The 27049-nt window shown below is 37.5% G+C and overlaps 1 pseudogene across 1 annotated transcript in view; it reads left to right on the top strand.

Moving 5' to 3' along the window:
* LOC145996329 (cytochrome P450 6k1-like) overlaps window positions 1-21215 on the top strand; it is a 33725-nt pseudogene extending 12510 nt beyond the window's left edge. Inside the window, exons 4-5 of the transcript XR_014442761.1 lie at window positions 16104-16355; window positions 21046-21215. The product of XR_014442761.1 is annotated as a cytochrome P450 6k1-like (transcript). The remainder of the gene's footprint in view (window positions 1-16103; window positions 16356-21045) is intronic.
* Window positions 21216-27049: the final 5834 nt, after the last annotated feature.

Raw genomic sequence — 27049 nt, 5'->3', positions numbered from 1 at the left:
TGAATCAATCCTGACGACAGAGCCTCGTTAGCATGCAACAAAGCAGTCCAGATTGAAGGGAGATTAATATCTTACCACTCAATATATTCACATGGTCAGGGGCGTACTGTTAATGAGTTCAAGTGTACATTTGCACCCCCAGTCCTTCCTTCAGGTTTTATTATACATTGAATGAACAGAATCACACTGAGTTAAATACATAAAGCAATATAGCTACAAGGCGAGTCAAAAGTCAGGTTACATAAAAAGTTTCTGACTATGAGTGAAGGAAGATGCTGACAATAGATGAATGGTGGAGGTGATTTTCCTGAGTGGCCACCGCGTTCTCCAGACCTGACTAACTAACTAACTCCCTACCCTTCTTAAACCCGAAGGTTCATGGCTGCAGCAACACAGGCCTTCCATCTTTCCCTATCTTGAGCAAGTTCTATATACTCTTTTCCATCCCTACCGATTTCCCTTAGGTCCATCTCAACGTTGTCCCTCCATCTTCGTCTTGGCCTTCCTACAGGTCTCTTACCATCAGGTTTCCCAACAAGAATCCTGTAAACTTCTCTTTCCTCTCCCATTCGTGCCACATGGCCTGTCCACCTAATTCTTCTTGATTTAATTATTCTAATAATATCTGGACATGAATCCAAATTATGTAGTTGTAAATTATGTAACCTTCTCCACTCACCTCTCTCCTCATCCCTTTTAGGTCCAAATATTTTCCTAAGCATCTTATTTTCAAATACTCTCAATTTATGTTCCTCTTTCAATGTAAGGGACCAAGTTTGACATCCATATAATACTACAGGCAAAATTACGGTTTTGTATATTTTAACTTTTAGTTTCTTAGATATTAAACGAGAAGACAAAAGTTTATGAAGAGAGAAGTAACATGCATTTCCTGAATTAAGCCTACTTTTTATTTCCTCTTTAATATAATTTTCATTTGTTAATATTACTCCTAAATATTTGAATTTGGAAACTCGTTCAAACGAGTTGTTATCAATAATTAGATTTTGATTATTACCTAACACTTGGTTTCGGCCTGTTAGCATATATTTAGTTTTCTCTTTGTTAACTTCCAAACCTATCTCTTTAGCAGTTTTGAAAAATATTTTAGCATTATTCTTAATTGTATTCACATCATCCCCCAGTAAGTCTACATCATCTGCATATGCTAACAACTGAGTCACACCATTTAATTTTAGTCCTTGTTTAGTTTATTTTACCTTCCTTACAGCATATTCTAAGGCAAAATTAAAGAGCAATGGAGATAATGCATCTCCTTGTTTTAACCCATCATGAATTGTAAATTTGTCAGACATATTAATACCCACACGAATTTTACTTTCTGTTTCACTGGTGCATATTTTTATCATACTAACAAGCTTCTTAGGTATTCCAAACTCTACTAATATATTATATAATTTATCTCTTTTGACCGAATCATATGCTTTTTTGAAATCAATGAATAGCTGATGGACATTTTGATTATATTCCCACTTTTTTTCAAGTGTCTGTCTGATGTGAAAAATTTGATCTGTAGTTGATCTGTTACGTTTAAATCCACATTGATAATCACCTATAATTTCATTAGCATATGGGGTTAGTCTTGTTAAAAGAATGTTAGACAATATTTTGTATGTTGTTGAGAGTAGAGAAATTCCACGGTAATTATTGCAGTTCATTTTATCACCTTTTTTAAACACAGGAACAATTATGGATTCTTTCCACTGTTGAGGGATTTCTTCTTTATTCCATATTAAACAAATTAATTTATGAATTTGACATATTAATAAATTTCCACCATATTTAATTAACTCAGATGGTATTAAATCAATGCCAGGTGCTTTGTTATTCTTTAGCCTTTTAATAGCATCTTTAACTTCAGTCAAGTTAGGTTCTGCTGTGTGGACTTCATTTACTTCTGATTTATCTCCTACATGAACATTTAAAAGGTCATTAAAATAGTTCTTCCATCTATTTAGAATATCGCTTGGGTCAGCTAGAAAATCACCGTCTTTATCTTTTATCAAGTTTACTTTAGGTTGCCACCCCCTTTCTAAACTCATTTACACCTTTATATAAATCTCTGATATTTTTATTTTTGCTGTTTGTTTCAATTTCGTTAATTTTGCTTTTCAAGTAATCTCTTTTTTTACTTCTAAACGTGCGGTTAACTTCTCGCTTTATTCTATTATAATTGTTTAGTTTTGTATCATCAGAGTTATTTAACCACCTACGTCTAGCCTGATTTCTTATTTCTATTAGATTATGACATTCATTATCAAACCAGGGCTTACTTTTTCTCGTTTATGGTATCCTATACTTTCTTTAGCTGCTGATTCTATTGCATTACGTATGTGCTCCCAATTCTTATTTACGTCTGTTTCTTTTATATTTTCATCATCATTTAAATCCTGCAAAACATCAAATCTATTTGACAGTTTAATTTGATAATCTTTCTTAATTCTTTCATCAGTAAACTTTCCTGTATCAAATTTTATAACTTTTAGATTTTGTTGCTTATGATTTATCACTCTTTATTTATTTATTCTCTTAATTTAGCAATTACTAAATAATGGTCACTGGCATAGTCAGCACCTCTATGTGTAGGAACGTCAATTATACTAGTATGCCTTCTCTTATCAATGAGAATATGATGTATCTGATTATGAGTTTTACCATCTGGAGAAGACCAGGTATATTTATGGATATCTTTATGTTTAAAAGTGCTACTTTTCACAATTAAATTCTTTGAGGTTGCAAAAGTAATCAATCTTATACCATTATCATTACTTAATTCATGAAGACTTTCTTTACCAATCGTGGGTTTAAATGTCTCTTCTTTCCCAATCTGTGCATTACAGTCACCTAACAGAATTTTCATATCATACTGAGAAAATTTATCAAAGACCTGTTCTAACTCTGCATAAAAATCATCTTTAGTATTATCATCTTTATCTTCCGTTGGTGCATGTATGTTTATTAGAATAATTTTACACCACCTACCCTGTAAAACTGCATATGATATCCTATCATTAAGAGGGAGGTGGAGTTTGGCGAAGGTCGCAGTGGAAAGTGCTTAAATTTAACATGGGCTTTTTTGCATTTTGTTGAATATAACGTTTTAGGACAAAAATTTGCGGGAAAACACGCAATAGATGTGAACTTACTTTATGAAACTTTGAGTACATGACACATTTATGGAATTTCAGTTCGATAAATGTGCACAAATTCCATTATTTTTTTTCAATTTCCCATAAGGAAATACGTAAATAAGCACAGAATGGTTATAGGATTTGTGGGTAGCACCAACGAAAATGGCCATTATGATGCATACTAACGTAATGCTCAATCCTTTTATGACTAAGCTAGGGAGGGCTTTTCTTTCAAAAGTCACTTGCACAGCCCAAAATGATTGTTTAAAAATGTCATGTATTATCGACGGCGAAAGATACGGCCGCTTCAGCCGAATTTCATCCATCATAGTTCGCCACTTGGCCACTAGATGTCTCTGTTCGAAAATTGCCTGAGGCTGACGGGAAGGGATAGTTCGCGTGGATGTTTGAATCTTCTGCACAGCTGGGTTCTGTCCCCTCGTCAGAATGTCCCGTAGCTGTCACAGCTTGATTTATTGCCTCTTTCCCAGGCAAGAAACCAAGAAAGCAGGAAGGCCATGAGCACAGATTAGAAATAGGTTTGTGTATGATTGAGTGTAGAGAAGCAGAGCATAATTCCCGTGAATTGGAACCAGTGACACAGTAACTTTATCTCGACTCCTACCGCGAAGGACGTATTTAGGGGGTCCAGGTGTCCCAACCTCCCCCCGAAAGACTTACCAAGTACAAAAATTAAATAATGAAAATAATGAGATCATAAAATAACTTCAATTAAGTAATGAAAATAAGGTTGTTGTTTAATCACAAATTGTTTATTTCCGCAAAAATATTGGAAAGCAATACGACTTTGAATGACAGTACCAAAGAAGATTTATGCAAGAATTATTACTACTTATAATAACATGCAAAATATTACCAGGAATTTTACTTTCGTCAACTGGGTCTATCATCATTTTTTCATAATCAATAAATATTATTCTTTATCTATTTGACATTAATTTCCTTGCCAGAGCAGTTTATATTTATTTACAAATTTTGCCGACCTTAACTACACGTAAGCTAGATAATGAATACGTGATGTTATACTGTATCACTGTTGTTATACCGCCTTCTTACCTATTCATGTAATAAAAATATATTAATTAATTTAATATTATTATACTTATTTTAATTTTACATTATTAATATTATTATTTTGAGACATTATGTTAGGACGCCCCTCCGAAATATATATCTAGATACGTGCCTCGTGTTCGATTTGAATAAAATGTAGAAAAGGCGGGGAGGGTGGTAGCGCTTCCCCTTTTTACATTTCGATAGTTTTACCTCACATGTAGTACTTTGTGAGTCAACGGTGCAGATAGGAAATACGTGTACACACACACACACACACACATAATTGATGATTCGCAAAGGAACTTCGTTAAATTCCCATGCTTGTTGCGCTCACAAATCACATCATCTCCAAATTACAATAGTCTACTATTGTTGTTGCTTACATATATGTGTGTGTGTGTGTGGTTCCTAGAACTTCACTACTTCCAATCATAAACTTGACGTGACTCTTACAAAACATTTGTTTTTGGAGTGGAAAGATCATGAAAAGGTCTACTGTTTCTTTGCAAATCTTCAATTAATGTAAAATTTAGTATAAAAACATAATTTTGGCTGACTTGCTAACTTGAGATTTAAAGAAATTATTAATTTGAATTCTTCATTAACAATAACAAAAGCGACATAAAATGTAGAAGGACAAGATTCTTGGCTTGGTTGAGATTTACATTAGAGATGTACAGGTTAGGAAAGGGGAGGGAGAATTCGCTGTCTTCTTCCCCTTCAGCGCGAACCCTGCCTCCTACATTCTACATGTCCATTCAAAATGTCTTCTTGGTTTCGGATATAGTATTTTGCCTCCTCTATAGCGTAATGGTAAAGATGACCCTCATAATGTCAAAAGGTACCGAGTTTGGTACCTGGTGGACGGTGTCGTGTCGTTTGCGCCGAGGCTTCTTATCGGTTCATTTCCGCCGTGACATATGTCAAGACCTTCCTTGGTGGGTTTTCCCACATTCCGGAGTGTCATCACCGCCGCACTCACGGTGCATAGTGCATAAAGTGGACTCCTTCTTCTTCTTTTCCCTTATGCCCACTTAGGCGCCGGGTGCTTTCAGCCACTTCTTGAAAGAAGTTCTATCCTGTGCCAGTCTTTTCACTTCGTCCGGTGTCTTCCCTCTCTTCTGTGCCAGTCCATAAATGTACTGGTTCCAGTTCAACCTGGGTCGTCCCCTTCCTCTCTTTCCTTCTGGTCGGGCCTCAAATATTTGTTTCGGTTTACGCTCTTCCTCCATCCTAATAAGATGTCCCAGCCAGCCTAATTCCCTCTTCTCGATGATTTCAATCAGTGGTTCCTGATTCAGGCATTCTCTTCTTATTGTTGTGTTTCGTATCATATCTCTCCTTGTCTTTCCTACAGTTTTTCTTAAGAATTTCATTTCAGTAGCAGTAAGTCTGCTCTCCAATTTAGTTTGCATTATCCAGCTTTCTGATCCATATAATAGCGTGGGGAGATAGACTGTTTTATATATTTTCATTTTTGTTTCTTTACTAATCTCCTTTTTACCTATAATGGTGTTACTAATATTATAGTACAGATTATTTGCTTTCTGAATTCTGTGATTAATTTCAGAGTCCATTTTCCCGTCCGCAGTTAGTATGGTTCCTAAATATTCAAACTGTTCTACTTGTTCTAAGGTCTTATTATTCCAATGAATGTGCATCCTTGCTAGTTCTTGTTTAGTGAAGTGCATGACTTTCGTCTTGCTAACATTGATTTCCATCTTTCGTTCTTTGAATGCTCGGCCCCACTCTAGGACAGCATTTTGTAGGCTGTTGCTATCTTTTGCTAGGAGAACAATATCATCAGCGTATACTAATGTTTGTACCCATACCGGTTTCATCTTATAATTTCCAATTTTGCATTTTCTTGTTCTTCTTTTGCATTGCTTTATAATTTGATCCATGAATAATATGAAAAGAAGAGGACTAAGTCCATCACCTTGTTTTACTCCTTTTCCCATATTAAATTCCTTGGAGGATTGTCCATTTATTCTAACCGTTCCTTTAACGTTCTTATATAGACTTTGAATTATTCTAGTCAGTTTTGACGTTACTTGGAACTGATGAAGGGCCTTCCATATTTGTCCTCTTGGTACTCTGTCGAAGGCAGACTTTAAGTCAATAAAAGCTGTAAATATTTCCCCTCCTCTGCTTAATATCTTCTCTATTGCGTTCCTCAGGGAGAAGATTAGATCTTGAGTTTGACGATGAGGCCTGAAACCTGCTTGTTCTTCTTCCAATTTATCTTCCACTTGTTGCCTTAATCTTTTTTCTATAATGTGTGAATATAGTTTCTGGGCCACTGGCGCTAAGCATATTGCTCTATAGTTTGAGCAATCGAGGGTACTTCCTTTTTTATGTATAGGAATTATTACATTCTGTTCCCAATCTTTTGGTATTTTCTCTGTTGCCCATATTAGTCTGTATAAATCCCATATCCATTTTACTATTTCCTTTCCTCCATATTTTATAAATTCTGGATGTATATTATCCCAACCGGGTGCTTTACCAGTTTTTAAAGATTTAATTGCCTCTTGTACTTCTTTTAGTTGGATTTCTTCCTCAGCTTCCACGTTCTCATTTTCTTCCCTCATGGGTCTTTCCTCATACAATTCCTCTTCTTCTCTAAAGGTTTCCGCATAATATTCATTCCACGTATCTAAAATTTCCTTCATATTGGTTTTCACCTCGTTATTCTTGTTTTTGATATTCCTTATTTTCTTTCCTCGTTTTCCTTTCAGATTTTTCAACACATGCCAAAATTTTCTTGGATTATTTTTATGATTTTCTTCTATTTCCTTTCCAAATTGTTCCCAGGTTTCCTTCTTCGCTGTTCTCACTATCCGTTTTGCTGTATCTCTTGCCTGTATATAAGCTTCTTTGTCCTCCATTCTTTTGGTCTTTAAGTATTTTAGCCATGCTTTCTTTTTAATTGAAACTTTTTCTTTTACATTATCGCTCCACCATCTTGTTTGCTTCTTTTTATTTGTTATCTTTACTATTCCACATATTTCTGTTGGAACTTCATTGAGGCTTTCTTTCATTACTTTCCATTTATTTTCCACATTCCATTCTTGTCCATGGTTTTGTTCTTTTTCTCTAAGTTTTTCTTTCAGTTTCCTCTGAAACTCCTTTCTTTTATTTTGGGTTTCTAATGTTGATATTTTAAGTTTAGTAAGGTTTATCTTAATTGGTGCAGGTAGTGGTTTGAATCGGGTCGTCATTACTAGTAGTCTATGTTGAGTACTGAGCTCAGCGCTGCGAAAAACTCTTACATCCATTACATCATAATGGGTGTTTTTTGTATATACGCAGTAATCTATTGTGCTTTGTGCTCCTCTGCTAATTGCTTCAAAGGTAATTTGATGTATTCTTTTATGCGGGAAGAAGGAGTTTCCGATGCGGAGCTCGTTATCAATACAGAATTCCAGCATTTTATCTCCATTGCTGTTTCGAGTCTTTTCAGCACCATACCTTCCCAAACTTCCATGTCCTCGTCTAATTTCATTTCCCACTCTAGCATTCCAATCTCCCATTATAATAACGTTTTCCGTTACATTTCTAGCCTCATCTAATATTTGTTGGAGGGAGTTGTAATATAGTTCTTTTTCTAGTTCATCTTTATCCTCTGTAGGAGCGTATACTTGTATAATGGTAATCCTACGGTTTAATTCCAATTCCAAATTCAGTCTTATTATCCTAGAGTTAACTGCTTTCCAGTCAGTTACTCTAGTGTTCAGTCTTTCGCTAACAATAATTCCCACACCTTCTTTTGCTCTACTCCTTCTTTCTACTCCTGAATACCTGAGAACATATCCTTTTTCCATGTCAACTTCTCCTGATCCTTTCTTTTTGACTTCACTAATTCCTAATATTTCTAGTTTGTATTTCTCCATTTCCTTTACAATCTCCACTTCCTTTCCTGAGAGGGAGGTGATGTTCCAGGTTCCAAATCTCATAGTCCGTTTTACCTTGCATTGTCGTCGTTGTTTACTCTGTTCGGCTTCTATTCCTGTGTTTCTCTGAATATGTATTATTTCACTTCATGTGGGTTATTAGCCCTACGATGAAGCTAGGGCAGTGGGAGGAGTGCTCCCTTTAAGCCTCTGCCCTTGCTTGGTTTTCTTTCTGGGTTTGCTCCCATAGCCTTCGGGTCAAAACCCTTACCACAAGGCAGTGGGGTTGTAGCTCTTCCGCCTCTTAGGATGTTGGGACTCTACAGTCTTTTCCATCTCTAGAGCCGTTGGCCGGTTTTCTGTTAGGGTTCCTTCCCTTAGCCTTTGGGGATCCCTCCCCTCCCTACAAGGCAGTAGGGGCAGTGCTTATTTAATGGCGGCACTTCCTCGCCATGTCACAATGCTGTCATTGGGCTTTTCTGGGTTTTTATTGAGTATGGACTTGCCAAAGACCATCCTCCCCAGGCCCTGTTAGCATTGTCGCCTCGGTCCGGGACTGCTTATTTGGCATTGCCTTATTCGCAGCTAACCACCATATCTGGTGGCCGTTCGCTATCCGCCACCTGCGACCCGCCCAGTTGCTGAGGCTCGCATCGGAAAAAAGCTTCATTGAGGCTTCTACCGCTGGGCATAAAGTGGACTTGAAACATAAAATCAAACGTGTGTTTATGACGAAGCACAGCTGTGTTTACACTGAAATGTTAAACCTATCCAGAGAATGATATATGACTTTCCTTTACTTATTTCAAAATACGTTACACAGGATTACTTGTATCAATATTATTCCACATCAGAAAATACATAAATCAGTATCAGCCTATTAACTATTAATCATTTATCGTTAATCGTCAAAAAAACATTGTAAATACAGTATTGTTAAAATTACGTAAATGTACACTTTGGAAGCAACATAAATGTGCCAGTCTACACTAAATTATTATAAACTACATAAAATCGTCAAAAAACATTATAAATACAGCGTAATTTTTTGCAAACATTATATTCGTAATAGCTATGTATATATAAACAAAATATTTCGATACACTTGCACAACAACAATACAAACGTTATTTGAATTCTTGTAGGTATGCAAATGCTCGAAGGCATTGCACGCGTTGTTTCTATCATTTCCATATTCTCAGCCATCTTGTCTCTCTAAAGTCTCAGTTTTACATAAATACTAATTTCCCAATATATATCCCTCATATATACTTTCATCTTACATTCATTTACCAATCACCTTCATTTTCAATCGAAGATAAACACAGCTGGAGCTGGGCAACGTCATAAACACACATGCGCGCGGCGGTAATGACACTCCGGATTGTGGGAAAACACACCAAGGAAGGTCGTGACATATGTCACGGCGGAAATGAACCGATAAGAAACCTCGGCGCAAGCGACACGGACTCCTGGTGGACGCCCATTAGTTCAATCCCACTATAAATGTAGGTCGAGTCTCGATTAGCCTATCTATACATAAAGTAGACTTACAGAAACTCAAACTCAAGATACTCAAACGACCGGCATAGGGTTGACGGCGCTTGGTGCTGTGAGAGAACCCCCTTTGCCAAATCAAAATTAGAAAACAAGAACTCATCTTCAGGTGTTCGCCACTTTTTCGCCATTAGATGCTGTTCTGCATCGTGACCGTACGGTCTAAGGCTTCATGCTTTGGGCTCCAGCTACGGGACGCGCGCAGGTTCGAGTCTCTTGGATGAAGCGTAACAACTTTTCTCCTGATATTTCGGCCAGTCAAACTCGCGGCCCGCGGGCCGCATGTGGGCCCCAGCATCCGTTAATGCGGCCCGCCTTGGCCCCACTTAACACTTCATGCTTGAAATTATCTATACATTTGTAGTTATCCCGTTTTCTCTTTTCTCGTGATACAAGACCAGACTCATCCAAACTTCAACACATTGACCAATTTTACCTACACACGTATACATTCTATTATAGACTAGGTGTTGTGTCAACTAAGCAAGGTGATTGACAGGTTACTTCTGAAGTACGAAAATATCTTGCCAGCTGGGGGAGGGCAGCGTGCATACTCTCTGTCGCTTATGACTCTGTTTCTTGATTTTCAAGGATTTACCTGGAAGAAAAGCCAGTTTCTGTAAAAGTTTCAGAGAACCATATCGCTTCCGAAACTTCGTTGGAGTAAGAAAAGGACTATAGAAGAGGAATGTAGATTTTTCAAGTGAAATGCTTACTTTTGTTGTGAAGTGAATACTGAAAAGCGTAGAAATTGTGTACCCTGATAAAGTAAATTCATTCAGAAGTATTTCTTTATCACGAAATAAATTTGCCATAATCTGTGGCGGATTGGTTAGCACAACCCGTTGCGACACCAGAGAGTGCGGGTTCGAATCCTGGCCTGAGCATGGGTTTTCTTTGTATGTATCCCTTCATCAATTTCATCATATCATTACTCATCCTCATCGTCGCCATTAGGCAAACGTGGCAGAAAAGGAACGCTAATAAAAAAAAATCAGAAATACAGTTGAGGAAAGGATTTATGACTTAGTCAATGAACAATTGAAAGCGAAAATTGTTCGTGTTGTTGCCTTTTCGCTCACAATATGCGAAATTACGGACGTCTGTGAGCTAGCTCGGTTAGCTCCCTTCATTCGTGGATGCGATTCTTATCTCGATATGACAGTAAAACTACTTGAATGATTCCTCCCCGTGACACAAGGGCTGATATTTTGAAGGAAGTGGAGGCCATTTTGCAAAGTTACAGTCTTCTGTTATATTAAAACTTTTTAATAAAGTTATAATTTGTCCTTCCTCACTTCTCAGGAATACCAGGAATGACAGGAATATTTGTCCACAGTAAAAATACTACGTGATGAAGTTGGAAACAGGTTTCAAGACTTCAGAGGGTGCGAAGGGCAATATTCTTGTTCTGCTCTGCTCCCTTTTCTTTTGATGATGCGTGTGCAAGTCCTGACTTCGAATGGAACTTATTTAATTGCAGTGCAACTCGTATTGAAAAATAAATGTCGCGAGGTGGGTTATCCTTGATTTTTCTTATATCTCCCATAGCAGTATCTTCGAATAAGCTATTTTGCTGTAGAAATTTTATTAATTTTGGTTGCACTTGCCTTGGTGAAAAGTTGTTTTCCATAATGAAGATTAATGAAACAGCCGAATGATCAAGAATGACTGACAAAACATTTGTTGTCTGCATTAAGAGTTTCATGCTAACAAAAAACTTATTGTAGACTTTTGAGAAGCTTGTTAAAAAAAAACAGTGAAATCTGAGTAAAACGAAACTATAATTGCAAACAAACAGTTACAATTGTAACCAAATTATACTCGAAAGTAACATGTAAAATACTATAACCATGAAAAAATATGGGGGAGGTCTATATAATTTACATATCGATGCTGCAATAAAAATCACTGGAATCTCCCCACCCCCTCAGCCCCATTGGGTCGAACCACTTAGTTCTGGATTTTAAGGTGTTGTGGTTCTAGATGTGGGCCCGGATAGTTTTGACATTATTGTTATGCGGCCCTACTCACGAATTGAGTTTGACATTGCTGGTCTATAGGACCTGTTGAGGAGATATATGTGTGTGTGTGTGTCATAGAACGTCACTACTTCCAAACAAACTTGATGTGGCTCTTACAGAAACATCTGTTTTTGGAGTGGAACGATTACGAAAAGGTTTACACTGGCCTCCCCGATGGTGCAGTGGTAGCGTCGTCGCCTTGTAATCAAAGGGTTCAAGGTTCGATACCCGGTGGAGGCAGATAGTGGTTCGGATTCAACTTTAAACTGTAGATCCAGTCCCGCTTAGCCTTACTGTGCATAAAGTGGACTTAAAACGCTAAAACAATCAACCAACAAAAAGGTTTACTGTTTCTTTGCAAATCTTCAATTAATGTAAAATTTAGTATAAAAACATAATTTTTGCTGACTTGCTAACTTGAGATTTAAAGACAAATTATTATTTCGAATTCTTCAATAACTATAACAAAAGTGATATAAAATATTGGATAAAATTCTTGCCTTGGCTGAGAATCAAATTAGAGATGTACAGGTTAGGAAAGTGGAGGGAGAATTTCCTGGCGTCTTCCCCTTCAATGTGAACGGTGCCTCCTACCTTCTACATTCCATTCAAAATTTCTTCTTAGTTTCAGATATATTTTGCATCCCCTATAGCATAATGGTAAAGGTGACCCTTGTAATTTAAAATGTGCCGAGTTTGGTATCCGGTGGACGCCTAATAGTTAGTTCAATCCCACTATAAATATAGATCCAGTCCCGATTAGTCTATCTGTATATAAAGTAGACTTAAAACAGAAACTCAAGATACTCAAACGATTATCATAGGGTTGGCGGCGGTTGGTGCAATGAGAGAGCCCCCTCTGCTCAATCAAAATTGTGAAACAAACTTTTCAGTCAGTAAAACCATCGTGGTACGAACATTAAAATTTTTGTTTCAATTACATATTCGACGTCGATCTTGTTCACCAGATTACCAATTGTGATAACTTTTCTCTGCTTTAAAAACTACACAAGGAAACAAGTTGAAAACGCGAATTGGACAAGGTTTCTTCTCTAGAACTGATTTTTAAAAGACCATGTCTTAGAGATGCTCTGAAGGAAATTCTATTCTTGAAACGCCAATCAGAATAAGGGATCAGCACTTATGTATATTTTCTCCCGCAGGCACGTGACCGGGGGGGGGGGGGGTGAGGCTGAAGACCGTTCCGAAATCCTACAAATATGTAATTAAAATAGGGTATAGTGGTGATTAATTTTACTTACATTAAACATCTTGTACAATAACTTGTAAAATACTGAGAAATTCATCTTCAGGGGTTCTATTCGCCACTTTTTCGCCCTTAGATGGCAGCTGCTAATAAGGGATGAGCCTTCCCCCTGAAATAAAATTCTGGCTACGGGCCTGCTGTTCTGCATCGTGACTGTATGGTCCGATGCATCATGCTTTGAGCTCCGTCTACGGGACGCGCGCAGGTTCGAGTCTCTTAGGGGAAACGTATCAACTTTTCTCCTGAGATTTCGGCCTGTGTATAGCACCGGTTGCCACCCACCATCGTGAGGAGATTGGGAAGCTATGAATGAGTCACGGAAACCTACAACAAAGATTAGGGGTTCGTCGTGCTGGCCGCACATAACTGGTTGGACCGGAAGTGAGGCCGGCAGTCGGTAGGTGGGCTCTGGCCCTCAGGGGTTGTAGGACCACGGGTTTACTTACGTATATTGGCGTAGCCATGTGTGGGTCCACAGAGGCTCGGCCTCTCCTCGAAATTCTGTCACTTTATTTTGACCAATTCACTGGGATTTTTTTAAGAGTACTTTGTAACACGTATAATGCTGATCTTGAAGATCATACTATGATTAGTTGGACTGAAATTTTACTTGGGAAGCAATCAATTTACATTGGGAAAAATCACAATAGGAGAGAGCAACTAATGTGATGCAGGAACTGGTCATATGTTTCCACAAGGGATTCCCATCACCACTGAGAGTTTGTCCCCACCCTCGGCCCCGTGGCGGAGTATTTATCTCATTTCCCTACGACGCCGGTGGTCCCGGGTTCGAATCCGGTCTGGGCATACGTGTCCTTCGTGAACGTCTCTTCATCGATTACATCATATCATCATTAGCGAAGAGTGGCAGAAAGGCGAAGTAAAATAAACAAAATCAATCAACCTTGGCCGATTAAAGCTGCTGTGAACTCCAACGATGAGAACTGTGCAATGGGACTTAATTCAGATCATAACAAAGAAAACTACTTCATGAAAGTGTAAGTTCAATATTATACTATTGTTTCCTGACATCTTTGTTACTACTGTACATTTCGTTACATTGTTTTGTCCGTCTTTCTCCTTTTCAGATTTTCCATATGTTTCCCCTTTTTAAATTCCAGGTAGTTTCGCTCCTGCCCATCTCTAATAGGGACTCGATTCGTTAATAGTTGAAATAATAATTGTTACTAATTCTTGCCTTATTATTATCATTATTATTATATATCGGTTTTGTATAAAAAACACCCCCTTCAAAAAGAATAGTTTCTTTCAACTGATATTCTCTACCTCCTTCTTTACTCTCAAATGATAATTCTAACCTCAACAAGAAAATTCAACATAATTATAGTAGCCACTGTAATCAACCAAATTTATTCAATCAAAACTTCAGTGATGAAGGTTCTGTCTCTGGAGCCTGCCACTCGTCTCGCTCCATGCAAGAGTCAGCTAGCAAGCAGTGAAATGCGAATTGCTTTGCCAGTGGAGAAATTTTAGCCTCCGAAACCAGAATGAAAAGAAACAGGTGGGTGTCCTTTTCCTGGAAATCTCACTGCGGGAGTCACGAGGAGGGGGCGGGTGATGAAGGGAAGAAGGTTCTCTTCCTAGTCCTCTGATATGTCGCTAGGTGTCTCTGTATCGCATCGGGCCAGGAAACTACTTTCATGCCAACCTCCAGGCCACTCTTAATAAATTCTACTGTTTTAAGAGCCGAGATAATTCTATTATTTATGAAAAAGCCTGTTCCAAAATTATGATTTTCAGTACCACCATAGAAAAAAGAATAATTTTTAGTTTTACAAGTCCCTTCTCCTGGCCACCTAACTTCCTGGACAGCTACTACATCTAATTTATACTTAACTATCTCATTAACTGTACACTGAAATGCCCCAGGCCGGTAAAGGCTCAGAACATTCCAGGTGCCTAATTTAATATCCTTATTCCTAATGTAGATCTTATCCTTAGTCCAGGGACCTCCCAAAGTAGTCCCCACCCGGAGATCCGAACGGGGGACTATTTTACCTCCGGAATATTTTACCTTGGGGACATCCATGGCCTTATGTTGCTGTTTCTTGACATGTCTTTTTACAGTGCAGAGTTGTCAGCTCTACACCTAACCCCCAATATGAATGGAGGAACTACTACACAAGACAAACACAAACACATTAGACAGCACAACTACTACACAAGACACACACAAACACATCACAAGTATAACACAATATAAACACAAACACACCACAACTACTACACAATATAAACACAAACAAACTACACACCAGACCTGACACCAATGCTTTTTTTTCTTTGGGGTCTTTTAAAGGCGCTCGTCTACTCAGTTAAGATTTAGAACATCCAGCATCTGAAGGAACGTATTGTGCAATGTGAAGACATGATTCTGCCGGACGTTCTGCAAAAGGTTTTGGAGAACTGGAAACGTCGCGTGCTCAAATGAATTGATGTTCGAGGTGCGCACATTAAAGATATGCTAAAAATCCCTATGCAACATGACTTTTGAGTCACCCTGTAGTTAAGTGTTATGCCCAATCAATCGAAATAGTATTTAATATATTTTGGTACTCATATTTACTAAATCATACATATCTTTAGTTTTAATTAGGATCAGAGAGCATCAAGTGTGCCTTCAGCTCGCAGATTGAATTATCAACCTCTGTTAGGTCGCAAACTTGTATCCCTACAAGTTATGTGTAATTTAGGTTGTCGGTTTTTGAGGATGATAGATTATGAACACAGGGTGTCTCAAAAATCTGAATTCGTGGAGAGTTTTATGGAGATCACCAGCGCAACAGATTTAGTCTATGCTGACATTCCATTAAAACTCAGTTGCTGTTGTCAATTCGCTGACAAGTGACAAGCGCTCATCGGAGACACTAAGTGGGTGATCACTCCTGAACACTTCCTGTCTCTTGGAACTTTTTCTTTCCTCACACGGTCCTGGATGTAAGTGGCTGAACTTCCAGCCAGCACAATGTATTTCAAGCGTCCTATAGTCAGAGCCATCTACCTGCAAAGACAAGAAACGGAAGTCACTAAAACTCAAAACTTTTGGAACACCCTGTATAACCAGTTCCTTTCTAAGGTATTCACTGTACATTCTCTGCTTCTTTTCCAGAAACACTGAGGAAGTATCCCCCACTAGCATTCATGGACAGGGTGTGCGTGAAGGAATACCAACTTCCTGGAAGCAAGTTGGTTCTTCCCAAGGGATTTCCTATTTATGTGTCCATAAAGGGCCTTCATCATGATCCTAGGTACTATCCAGAGCCTGAGAAGTTCATTCCAGAGCGATTCCTGGACGCAAACAAGAGGAAAAGACCAAACTACACGTACATGCCGTTCGGGGAAGGACCTCGTATGTGCATTGGTATGTTTACATACATTTCTAATTCACAAATTCTGATATAAGTTATAACTTACTTGTATTAAGAAAAATATTATTGAATTCTCGAACACAAAGCACTTTAGGAAAATGAAGCGAATGCCTGTGATGCACTGTAAGTATTGACCGGAGTATATAGGGCGATAAAAACACCTTCTAGGAAGAAGAATGAGACGTGGAATTGAGGGAATTGAGTGTATAATCATACGAATAGCACTCGAAGAGTCAATGATGAATGATTTATTATACAGGGTGGGCCAAAAGTCACGAAGGGGTTATAACTGTGAATAACGTTTTTATTGATCATTAGTTTCCAATTAGATTTCACAGACTTGAAGACCAAGGATGGGAGATTGTTTACACTTATGAGTGGAATAGAAGCTCAGGTAGGTGTTCGCCATTATGGGCCTCACAGATACGGGCCCTGTGTAGCACATGATTTAAGTGTACAATTCGTGATAATTTGTTTGGGGATTAATTATTCTTTTCTCCTTTCTTTTGTTTCAATTTGGCTTCTGAGGACCATTTTCGGCCATCGCATCATCTCGAGAAACATTGACATCAACTGGCCCTCCCGTTCGCCTGACCTCACTCCGCTTGATTATTTTCTTTGGGGCTTTCTGAAGGACAAAGTGTATGTGAACATACCACAAACATTACAACAGCTCAAGGACAATATTCGTGCAGAAATACGGGCACTCGGACCAGAAGGGTTGACCCCTGTCATGCATCATATGCTACACAGGGCCCGTATCTGTGAGGCCCATAATAGTGGACACCTACCTGAGCTTCTATTCCACACATAAGTGTAAACAATCTCCCATCCTTGGTCTTCAAGTCTGTGAAATCTCATTGGAAACTAATGATCAATAAAAAAGTTATTCACAGTTATAACCCCTTCGTGACTTTTGGCCCACGTGTTACTTTACTTTTCTGCCACTTTTGGCTAATCGCGAAGATGCGGATGAAAAGTGATAAGATAAAATTAATGAAAGGACTATCAGAAACACACGTGGACAAAGCAGAGGATTATAATGGTCATGTGTCCAGACGCCAGAGCTTCATTAGTAGCAGGGTGTACTAATTTGAAGAGAGATTCGCATTTGGGTATCTGCAGAAAGGGTCATTTTTGGCGAATGTTGTTTTTGAATCAAGTGCAGTATAGGGGTGATCTCTCGCCATTGTAGGTTCATGGTTCGAGTCCCATCTTGAGCATGGATTGTTGCAGGAGGTAGGGCAACATACATTAGAGGTAATTTGACTCGGTACCATGCTCCGGGCGCCCTTACACATTTCTTAGAGGCTGGGTGAAAACCAGAGCCACTTTCACAGATTACCTACCCCAGGAATTCAATCCGAGTCTCCCGTGTGACAGTCTAGAGACAAATCATCATCGGAATTACTGTAAAGAGGCAGAGCCGACCTCCGTGGGGTAGTGGTTAGATCAGAGCGCTACGACGCCAAGGATCTCTGGTTCGAATCTTGGTCTGGACATTGGTGTTTGGTATGGTTTGAGTTGGTGTCTTAAGTCCACTTTATGCACAGTAAAGCTAATCGGGGCTGGACCTACGGTTTAAAGTGGGATCCGAACCACTGTGCCATGTGCCTTCACCGAGTATCGAACCCGGGACCCCTTGATTACAAGGCGACGACCTTACCACTGCGCCATCGAGGACTCCCTTCATCAGTTTCATCATATCATCCTCATCTTCGCGATTTGCCAAAAGTGGCAGAAAAGCGAAGTAAAATTAACCAAATCAACCTAAAGAGGGAGAAGGACGTGCAAAACATTTTATTTAAATTATAAATCTGTTCCTTGTAGTCGATCTGAGGTTTCATTTTTTTCTGATATGAAATCTTTCGGAATATCTATTTCCAATTTGGGTTCAAAATATTGCGACGTTTTCTCGCTAAGGTTGAAAAATAACTTGCACACATTGAAACAGCAAAGTAAAGAATTTACCAGCGCTTCCAACATCTGGATTAACATGGCGATCAAAACCTCTCTTCCAGGCCATCGTTTCTCAACTTATGGGGCGCGACCCACAGCTGGATCCCAATGGGACGTTTGGTCGGTCGCGAAGCGGGCTTGACAATTTATTTACTGTCTCTTAAGAATCTAGTACATTTAAATTACTAGGATACTATATTGCTTTAACAATTTAAATTCAACCATTGTTGTATGTAATCTAAACTATACATTTCTGTTATTCGCATTCTACCATTACGCACGTTAGCCACATTAAGCAAGCGAAAAAAGAGCTTCTTAAAGTACCCGATGTTTACAAAAATATGATTGCAGGGTCTCTACCAGTCAAGAAAGTCAAGAAATTATGCTTGTTGTCAAGATTTTTTGCTATTTTTTTTACAGTATAGTGAATTTACATTGTTATATACCTGTACTGGGATTTGATAAAATTGAATATTTGGAAATCTAAAAATGTATTGAGTTGTGGTTAAGATTTGTTTTCTTTGTTTGTTAAGAATTAGATTCTTGTATGTGTGAAGTTTTGCAAATATATTGAAGTAATGTGACCATTCCCTATCCAGGATGATGTCTGAAGCATTAATAATGATTAAAGCAAATCTTAATCTCTTGTTAAAGTACTGCTTCAGTTTTCATCTTAACCAGCCTTGTTCTAGGGGTTTCTCATTGAATAAAAATATGTATTTTGTTAATTTCCAACTAGACCTATGTAGGGGGCGATTAAATACATGTTAAGAAAAAGGGAAAACGGTCAAGAAAACGGGAAAAAAATCAAGAAGATGGGAAGAATGTTAAGAAAAAGGGGAAAGGTCAAGAAAATGGGGAAAAAGGTCAAGAAGAAAAGAAAAATGTTAAGAAAAAGGGAAAAAGGTCAAGAAGAAGGGGAAAATGTTAAGAAGAAGGGAAAAAGGTCAAGAAAATGGGGATAAAGGTCAAGAAGAAGGGAAAAATGTTAAGAAAAAGGGAAAAAGGTCAAGAAGATGTTAAGAATGTTAAGAAAAAGGGGAAAAGGTCAAGAAAATGGGGAAAAAGGTCAAGAAGAAGGGAAAAATGTTAAGAAAACGGGAAAAAGATCAAGAAGAAGGGAAAATGTTAAGAAGAAGGGGAAAAGGTCAAGAAAATGGGGAAAAAGGTCAAGAAGAAGGGAAAAATGTTAAGAAAACGGGAAAAAGGTCAAGAAGATGGGAAGAATGTTAAGAAAAAGGGAAAAAGGTCAAGAAAATGGGGAAAAAGGTCAAGAAGAAGGGAAAAATGTTAAGAAAAAGGGGAAAAGGTCAATAAAAGGGGGAAAAGGTCAAGAAGAAGGGGAAAATGTTAAGAAAAAGGGGAAAAGGTCAAGAAAATGGGAAAAGGTCAAGAAGAAGGGAAAAATGTTTAGAAAAAGGGAAAAAGGTCAAGAAAAGGGGGAAAAGGTCAAGAAGAAGGGGAAAATGTTAAGAAAAAGGGGAAAATGTCAAGAAAATGGGAAAAAGGTCAAGAAAATGGGTAAAACGTCAAGAAAATGGGAAAAAGGTCAAGAAAATGGGGAAAAGGTCAAGAAGAATTGAAAAATGTTAAGAAAAAGGTCAAGAAAATGGGAAAAAGGTCAAGAAGAAGGGAAAAACGTTAAGAAAAAGGGAAAAATGTCAAGAAAATGGGGAAAAGGTCAAGAAGAAGGGAAAAATGTTAAGAAAAATTTCAAGAAGATGGGAAAAAGGTCAAGAAGAAGGGAAAAACGTTACGAAAAAGGGAAAAATGTCAAGAAAAGGGGAAAAAGATCAAGAAGAAGGGAAAAATGTTAAGAAAAAGAGAAAAAGGTCAAGAAAATGGGAAAAGGTCAAGAAGAAGGGAAAAATGTTAAGAAAAAGGGAAAAAGGTCAAGAAAAGGGGGAAAAGGTCAAGAAGAAGGGGAAAATGTTAAGAAAAAGGGGAAAATGTCAAGAAAATGGGAAAAAGGTCAAGAAAATGGGAAAAACGTCAAGAAAAAGAAGAAAAAAAGGTCAAAAAATGGGGAAAAGGTGAAGAAGAGGGGAAATATGTCAAGAAGAAGGGAAAAAGGTCAAGAAGAATGGAGAAATTGTTAAGATAATGGGAAAAAGGGTAAGAAAATCAAGTAAAGTGGAAAAAATGTCAAGAAAGGAGGAAAAATGCCAAGAAAATGAGAGAAAATGCCAAGAAAATGGGAAAAAGGTCAATAAAAAGGATAAAGTCAAGAAAAAGTGAAAAAGGTCAAGAAGAAGGGGAAAAAGGTCTAGAAGAAGGGAGAAAAGGTCAAGATAAAGGGAAAAGGGCCAAGAAAAATGGAAAGAAGATCAAGAAAAGTAAAAAAGTAAAGAAAAGGGGGAAAAGGGACAAGAAAATAAGAGAAAAGGCCCAGAAAAAGGGAAAAAGTTCAATAAAAAGGGAAAAAAGTGAAAAAAAAGGGAAAAGGCAATGAAAAAGAGAAAAAGGTCAAGAAGAAGTCATGAAAAGTCAAGAAAAAGTCATGAATTTTTGGATTAATTATTTTGTTAGACACTTTGTATTATAAAGCGGGTGCACATGCCTACAAGCTATTCTGCCCGCGACCATGCATATGGTTCCCTGAAGTGTAATATCCTTCAAGGTGGGTCCCGGACTGAAGAAGGATGGGAACCTCTCTTCTAGACCCTATGACTGCAGTGTAGAGGACTTTAAATTCTTTAAACTTACGAATCTCTAATCTTCCAGGAAATCGATTCGGCTTGATGCAGACCAAAGTTGGATTGGTGAGCATCCTGACAAGATGCGAGGTGCACGTTTGTAAAAGCACCATGGTGCCAATGGTGTTCGACAATAGGAACTTTCTCATGACTCCCAAAGGTGCTGTCTACCTTCAATTGAAACCGCTGAGTCTTTGACGCAGGGAAGTAGTTCTGTGGACGAAATTGGCTTTGTACAAAGGTTTACGTGGATGTAATAATAAAGAGTAAATATCCTGTTATGCTGTAACCATGTGGATACCTTCTGAAGAGATGGAAGATAAAAGTGAAAATGTTTTCGTATGTGTTCCAGAATATTACTGGATGTCGAAAAATAATACCTACAAGGTTTCACAGTGTGTAGAAGACATCATGATGAACAATTCTTCTTTGTGAAATTTGTTTCGTTAAGGCCTCGTTTTGACGTTATTTCTACATTTCTGTCAAGTATGTACCCAACTCATCCGGCATAAATTCATGGTTGCCACTGACAGGTACTTTTTCTGTCGGATACTGGTAAAATTTTAACACGCTACTGATTTACAGTCGATCCAATTGCCGACCTGATGAGTGTGATAAATTTTAGACCAGAGGCATGAAACCCTGTCTGTCTCTCTGTTGGTATAACGTGATCTCCGTAGGGTGTTATCGTTTTCAGCATGTTCTCCGATGGTAAAATAACTCACATGGCAACCATGAATGTATGACACACGTGAATGTACACATACATGATAGAAAATGCCCTTTTTCGATGGCTCGTTGTTTCGTAATTGTTTATGTGTGTACATGTGTGTGTATTGCTCCGAATTAGTACTGGAACTGTAATGGAAATAATTATATATTCCATTTTGACTTCGAGTTTTAAGATTACTTAGTGCACAGATAGATCGAGACTGTACCTACGCGCCACTATTGGGTATCGAACCCGGGACCCCTTAATTACAAGGCGACGAGGCTCTGGCTTCTGGACTCTCACTCACTTTAATCACATATAAAGATATGTCTTTATGTGTGGTTTAATGCTCCGTGTGGCTTGTGACTGTCCATTTCATCTCATCGCGATTCATACCCATCGTCGCGATTAGCCAATAAGGACAGAAATGAGACGTTAAATACATTAAAGGAAAGGGCTCTATCAGCAATGATGGATTTAAGGATGGTTTCTAATTCAGTTGAGAACTGAGAAATAGAAAACTCACATACAATAATTAAGTAAGCAAGCCAGAAGCCCATCGGGAATTGAGGACTACATAAGACTTTTTGACAACAATTGAAAATAAACAGGAATTTCAAGAGTTTGACAATAGCAAAAGAAAACAGTTGCGACAGTGTAAAATTGAAGAAAATATATTGTTCGGATGACAGAAAACTTGTAATTAACACAAAAAGGTCGTAAACTTTCGTTTCCTGAGAAAGAAATATTTTAAGAGAGAAAGAATAAAGAGAGATAAAAAACTAGAGTATTAGCGAAAGGAATAGATTGGAAGTGTCAAACAGAGAGAGATGGAACAAAACTAACTAACTAACTCTCTAGTCTTCTTAAACCCGAAGGTTCATGGCTGCAGCAACACAGGCCTTCCATCTGTCCCTATCTTGAGCAAGATCTATATACTCTTTTCCATCCCTACCGATTTCCCTTAGGTCCATCTCAACGTTGTCCCTCCATCTTCGTCTTGGCCTTCCTACAGGTCTCTTACCATCAGGTTTCCCAACAAGAATCCTGTAAACTCCTCTTTCCTCTCCCATTCGTGCCACATGGCCTGCCCACCTAAGTCTTCTTGATTTAATTATTTTAATAATATCTGGACATGAATACAAATTTTGTAGTTCTAAATTATGTAACCTTCTCCACTCACCTGTCTCCTCATCCCTTTTAGGTCCAAAGAATTTTCTAAGGATCTTATTTTCAAATACTCTCAATTTATGTTTCTCTTTCAATGTAAGGGACCAAGTTTCACATCCATATAATACCACAGGCAAAATTACTCTTTTGTATATTTTAACTTTTAGTTTCTTAGATATTAAACGAGAAGACAAAAGTTTATGAAGAGAGAAGTAACATGCATTTCCTGAATTAAGCCTACTTTTTATTTCCTCTTTAATATAATTTTCATTTGTTAATATTATTCCTAAGTATTTGAATTTGGAAACTGGTTCAAACGAGTTGTTATCAATAATTAGATTTTGATTATTACCTAACACTTGGTTTCGGCCTGTAAGCATATATTTAGTTTTCTCTTTGTTAACTTCCAAACCTATCTCTTTAGCAGTTTTGAAAAATATTTTAGCATTATTCTTAATTGTATTTACATCATCCCCCAGTAAGTCTACATCATCTGCATATGCTAACAACTGAGTCACACCAATTAATTTTAGTCCTTCTTTCGTTTCTTTTACCTTCCTAGCAGCATATTCTAAGGCAAAATTAAAGAGAAATGGAGATAATGCATCTCCTTGTTTTAACCCATCATGAATTGTAAATTTGTCAGACATATTAATACCCACACGAATTTTACTTTCTGTTTCACTGGTGCATATTTTTATCATACTAACAAGCTTCTTAGGTATTCCAAACTCTACTAATATATTATATAATTTATCTCTTTTGACCGAATCATATGCTTTTTTGAAATCAATGAATAGCTGATGGACATTTTGATTATATTCCCACTTTTTTTCAAGTGTCTGTCTGATGTGAAAAATTTGATCTGTAGTTGATCTGTTACGTTTAAATCCACATTGATAATCACCTATAATTTCATTAGCATATGGGGTTAGTCTTGTTAAAAGAATGTTAGATAATATTTTATATGTTGTTGAGAGTAGAGAAATTCCACGGTAATTATTGCAGTTCATTTTATCACCTTTTTAAACACAGGAACAATTATGGATTCTTTCCACTGTTGAGGGATTTCTTCTTTATTCCATATTAAACAAATTAATTTATGAATTTGACATATTAATGAATTTCCACCATATTTAATTAACTCAGCTGGTATTAAATCAATGCCAGGTGCTTTGTTATTCTTTAGCCTTTTAATAGCTTCTTTAACTTCAGTCAAGTTAGGTTCTGGAACTAAAGGTTCTGCTGTGTGTACTTCATTCACTTCTGATTTATCTCCTACATGGACATTTAAAAGGTAATTAAAGTAGTTCTTCCATGCATTTAGAATATCGCTTGGGTCAGCAAGAAAATCACCGTCTTTATCTTTTATCAAGTTTACTTTAGGTTGCCACCCCTTTCTAAATTCATTTACACCTTTATATAAATCTCTGATATTTTTATTTTTGCTGTTTGTTTCAATTTCGTTAATTTTGCTTTTCAAGTAATCTCTTTTCTTACTTCTAAACGTGCGGTTAACTTCTCGCTTTATTCTATTATAATTGTTTAGATTTGTATCATCAGAGTTATTTAACCACCTAAGTCTAGCCTGATTTCTTATTTCTATTAGATTATGGCATTCATTATCAAACCATGGCTTAGTTTTTCTTGGTTTATGGTATCCTATACTTTCTTTAGCTGCTGATTCTATTGCATTACGCATGTGCTCCCAATTCTTATTTACGTCTGTTTCATTTATATTTTCATCATCATTTAAATCCTGCAAAACATCAAATCTATTTGACAGTTTAATTTGGTAATCTTTCTTAATTCTTTCATCAGTAAACTTTCCTGTATCAAATTTTAGAACTTTTAGATTTTGTTGCTTATGGTTTATCACTGCGAGTCTTTCTCTTAATTTAGCAATTACTAAATAATGGTCACTGGCACAGTCAGCACCTCTATGTGAATAAACGTCAATTATACTAGTATGCCTTCTCTTATCAATGAGAATATGATCTATCTGATTATGAGTTTTACCATCTGGAGAAGACCAGGTATATTTATGGATATCTTTATGTTTAAAAGTGCTACTTTTCACAATTAAATTCTTTGAGGTTGCAAAAGTAATGAATCTTATACCATTATCATTACTTAATTCATGAAGACTTTCTTTACCAATCGTGGGTTTAAATGCCTCCTCTTTGCCAATCTGTGCATTACAGTCACCTAACAGGATTTTCATATCATACTGAGAAAATTTATCAAAGACCTGTTCTAACTCTGTATAAAAATCATCTTTAGTATTATCATCTTTATCTTCCGTTGGTGCATGTATGTTTATTAAAATAATTTTACACCACCTACCCTGTAAAACTGCATATGATATCCTATCATTAATCAATTCTACTGTTTTAAGAGCCGATATAATTCTATTATTTATGAAAAAGCCTGTTCCAAAATTATGATTTTCAGTACCACCATAGAAAAAAGTATAATTTTTAGTTTTACAATTCCCTTCTCCTGGCCACCTAACTTCCTGGACAGCTACTACATGTAATTTATACTTAACTATCTCATTAACTGTACACTGAAATGCCCCAGGCCGGTAAAGGCTCAGAACATTCCAGGTGCCTAATTTAATATTCTTATTCCTAACGTAGATCTTATCCTTAGTCCAGGGACCTCCCAAAGTAGTCCCCACCCGGAGATCCGAACGGGGGACTATTTTACCTCCGGAATATTTTACCTTGGGAACATCCATGGCCTTATGTTGCTGTTTCTTGACATGTCTTCTTACAGTGCAGAGTTGTCAGCTCTACGCCTAACCCCCAATATGAATGGAGGAACTACTACTTTCTGAACACTGTCTCAATTAATCTATAAAATTAAGCATCAAATAACAACACACACAAAAACCAGAGCATAGTGTATATACCAATTAACCCCTCATCGGTCGCATCGGGAAAAGTAACAAGATCGGTTGTGCTGTATCTGTGAGATACAAGTATGGTTTTAGTAACATATTCACGATTACTTTAAATTTTCGCCTTATTTTATTTTAGTCCTTCACATAATAATTCGTAAGCACCTTCAAGACATTTCTTTAGCACTACATATGATATTTATTGTCATCTTACAAACATTTATACCCTGTCCCAGCTAACTGTAGAGCTGGCGAACGAGAACAAATCTCTGCGCAAGTAGTGACGCGAGAAGGCTCCACCAATCAACAGTGAGAAGAACGGGATTGTGTATAATAGGCAACTTGAGTTACCCATTTTCCCGGCTTGGCTCTGGCAGCATGGCCAACTTTTGAAAACGATAATACCGTATGCACAAAAGAAAAAGTTTTACTTACCATACATTAGCAATGAAAGCTGATGCAGTTCTTTTGATCATCTTGGAATATTGTATCTGTAGAATTAGGTCCAGGTTTAGAATCATATAATGATGTCTTTGACACAGACTTACTAATTTTTCCTGTTGGTTTATATAATTCATGCGGGCCTTCCCGATTTGTAGAGGTAATGTTATCGCCTTGTAATCAAGGTGTCCCGGTTTCGATACCTGTTGTAGGTACATGGCACATTGGTTCGGATCCCACTTTAACCTGCAGACCCAGTCCTGATGAGCCTTTCTGTGTATAAAGTGAACTTAAAACAACAAATCATGCATGTACAGTCACTGTTGATTCACTGAGTAACAAGCATTCACCAATTAATGGTCGATGTAGAAAATAGGTTCCTGTTCTTCAATTTTATCAGATTTGTTTTACTAAAAGAACGTTCACAGTCAACATTTAGAGTACGGACCAAGGTATGGATATTTCCGTACATGTACGGTTAGAACTGTATGGTTGGCAACGCTGGCTGGCTTTCACCACTCAATTTCCCTCCTCTTTCTCTGCTGCGGCCCCGCTCCACAATTAGCTGGGACAGGATATATTTACTTCTTTTTCATTTCAATCGCCATCACATTCCAGTTCAGTCTCCGAATTACCTCTCTCACCACTGCATTATCACAATCACCAACTGACGCCTATCACTGATGATACTGTATTCACTTCATTCAACATCACTACTGCGAAGCATGGAACAAATTAATTCAGCATTTTTCCGGATCCTAACAGTCCATTCTACAAGCAGACTGTACTACCATTAATCTACAA

The sequence above is a fragment of the Lepisma saccharinum genome, chromosome 12 (assembly GCF_977018435.1).
Source record: "Lepisma saccharinum chromosome 12, izLepSacc3.1, whole genome shotgun sequence".
Lineage (NCBI taxonomy): Eukaryota > Metazoa > Arthropoda > Insecta > Zygentoma > Lepismatidae > Lepisma > Lepisma saccharinum.
The sequence above is the reverse complement of the archived record's forward strand: the minus strand, read 5'-3'. Positions and strand labels throughout refer to the sequence as shown.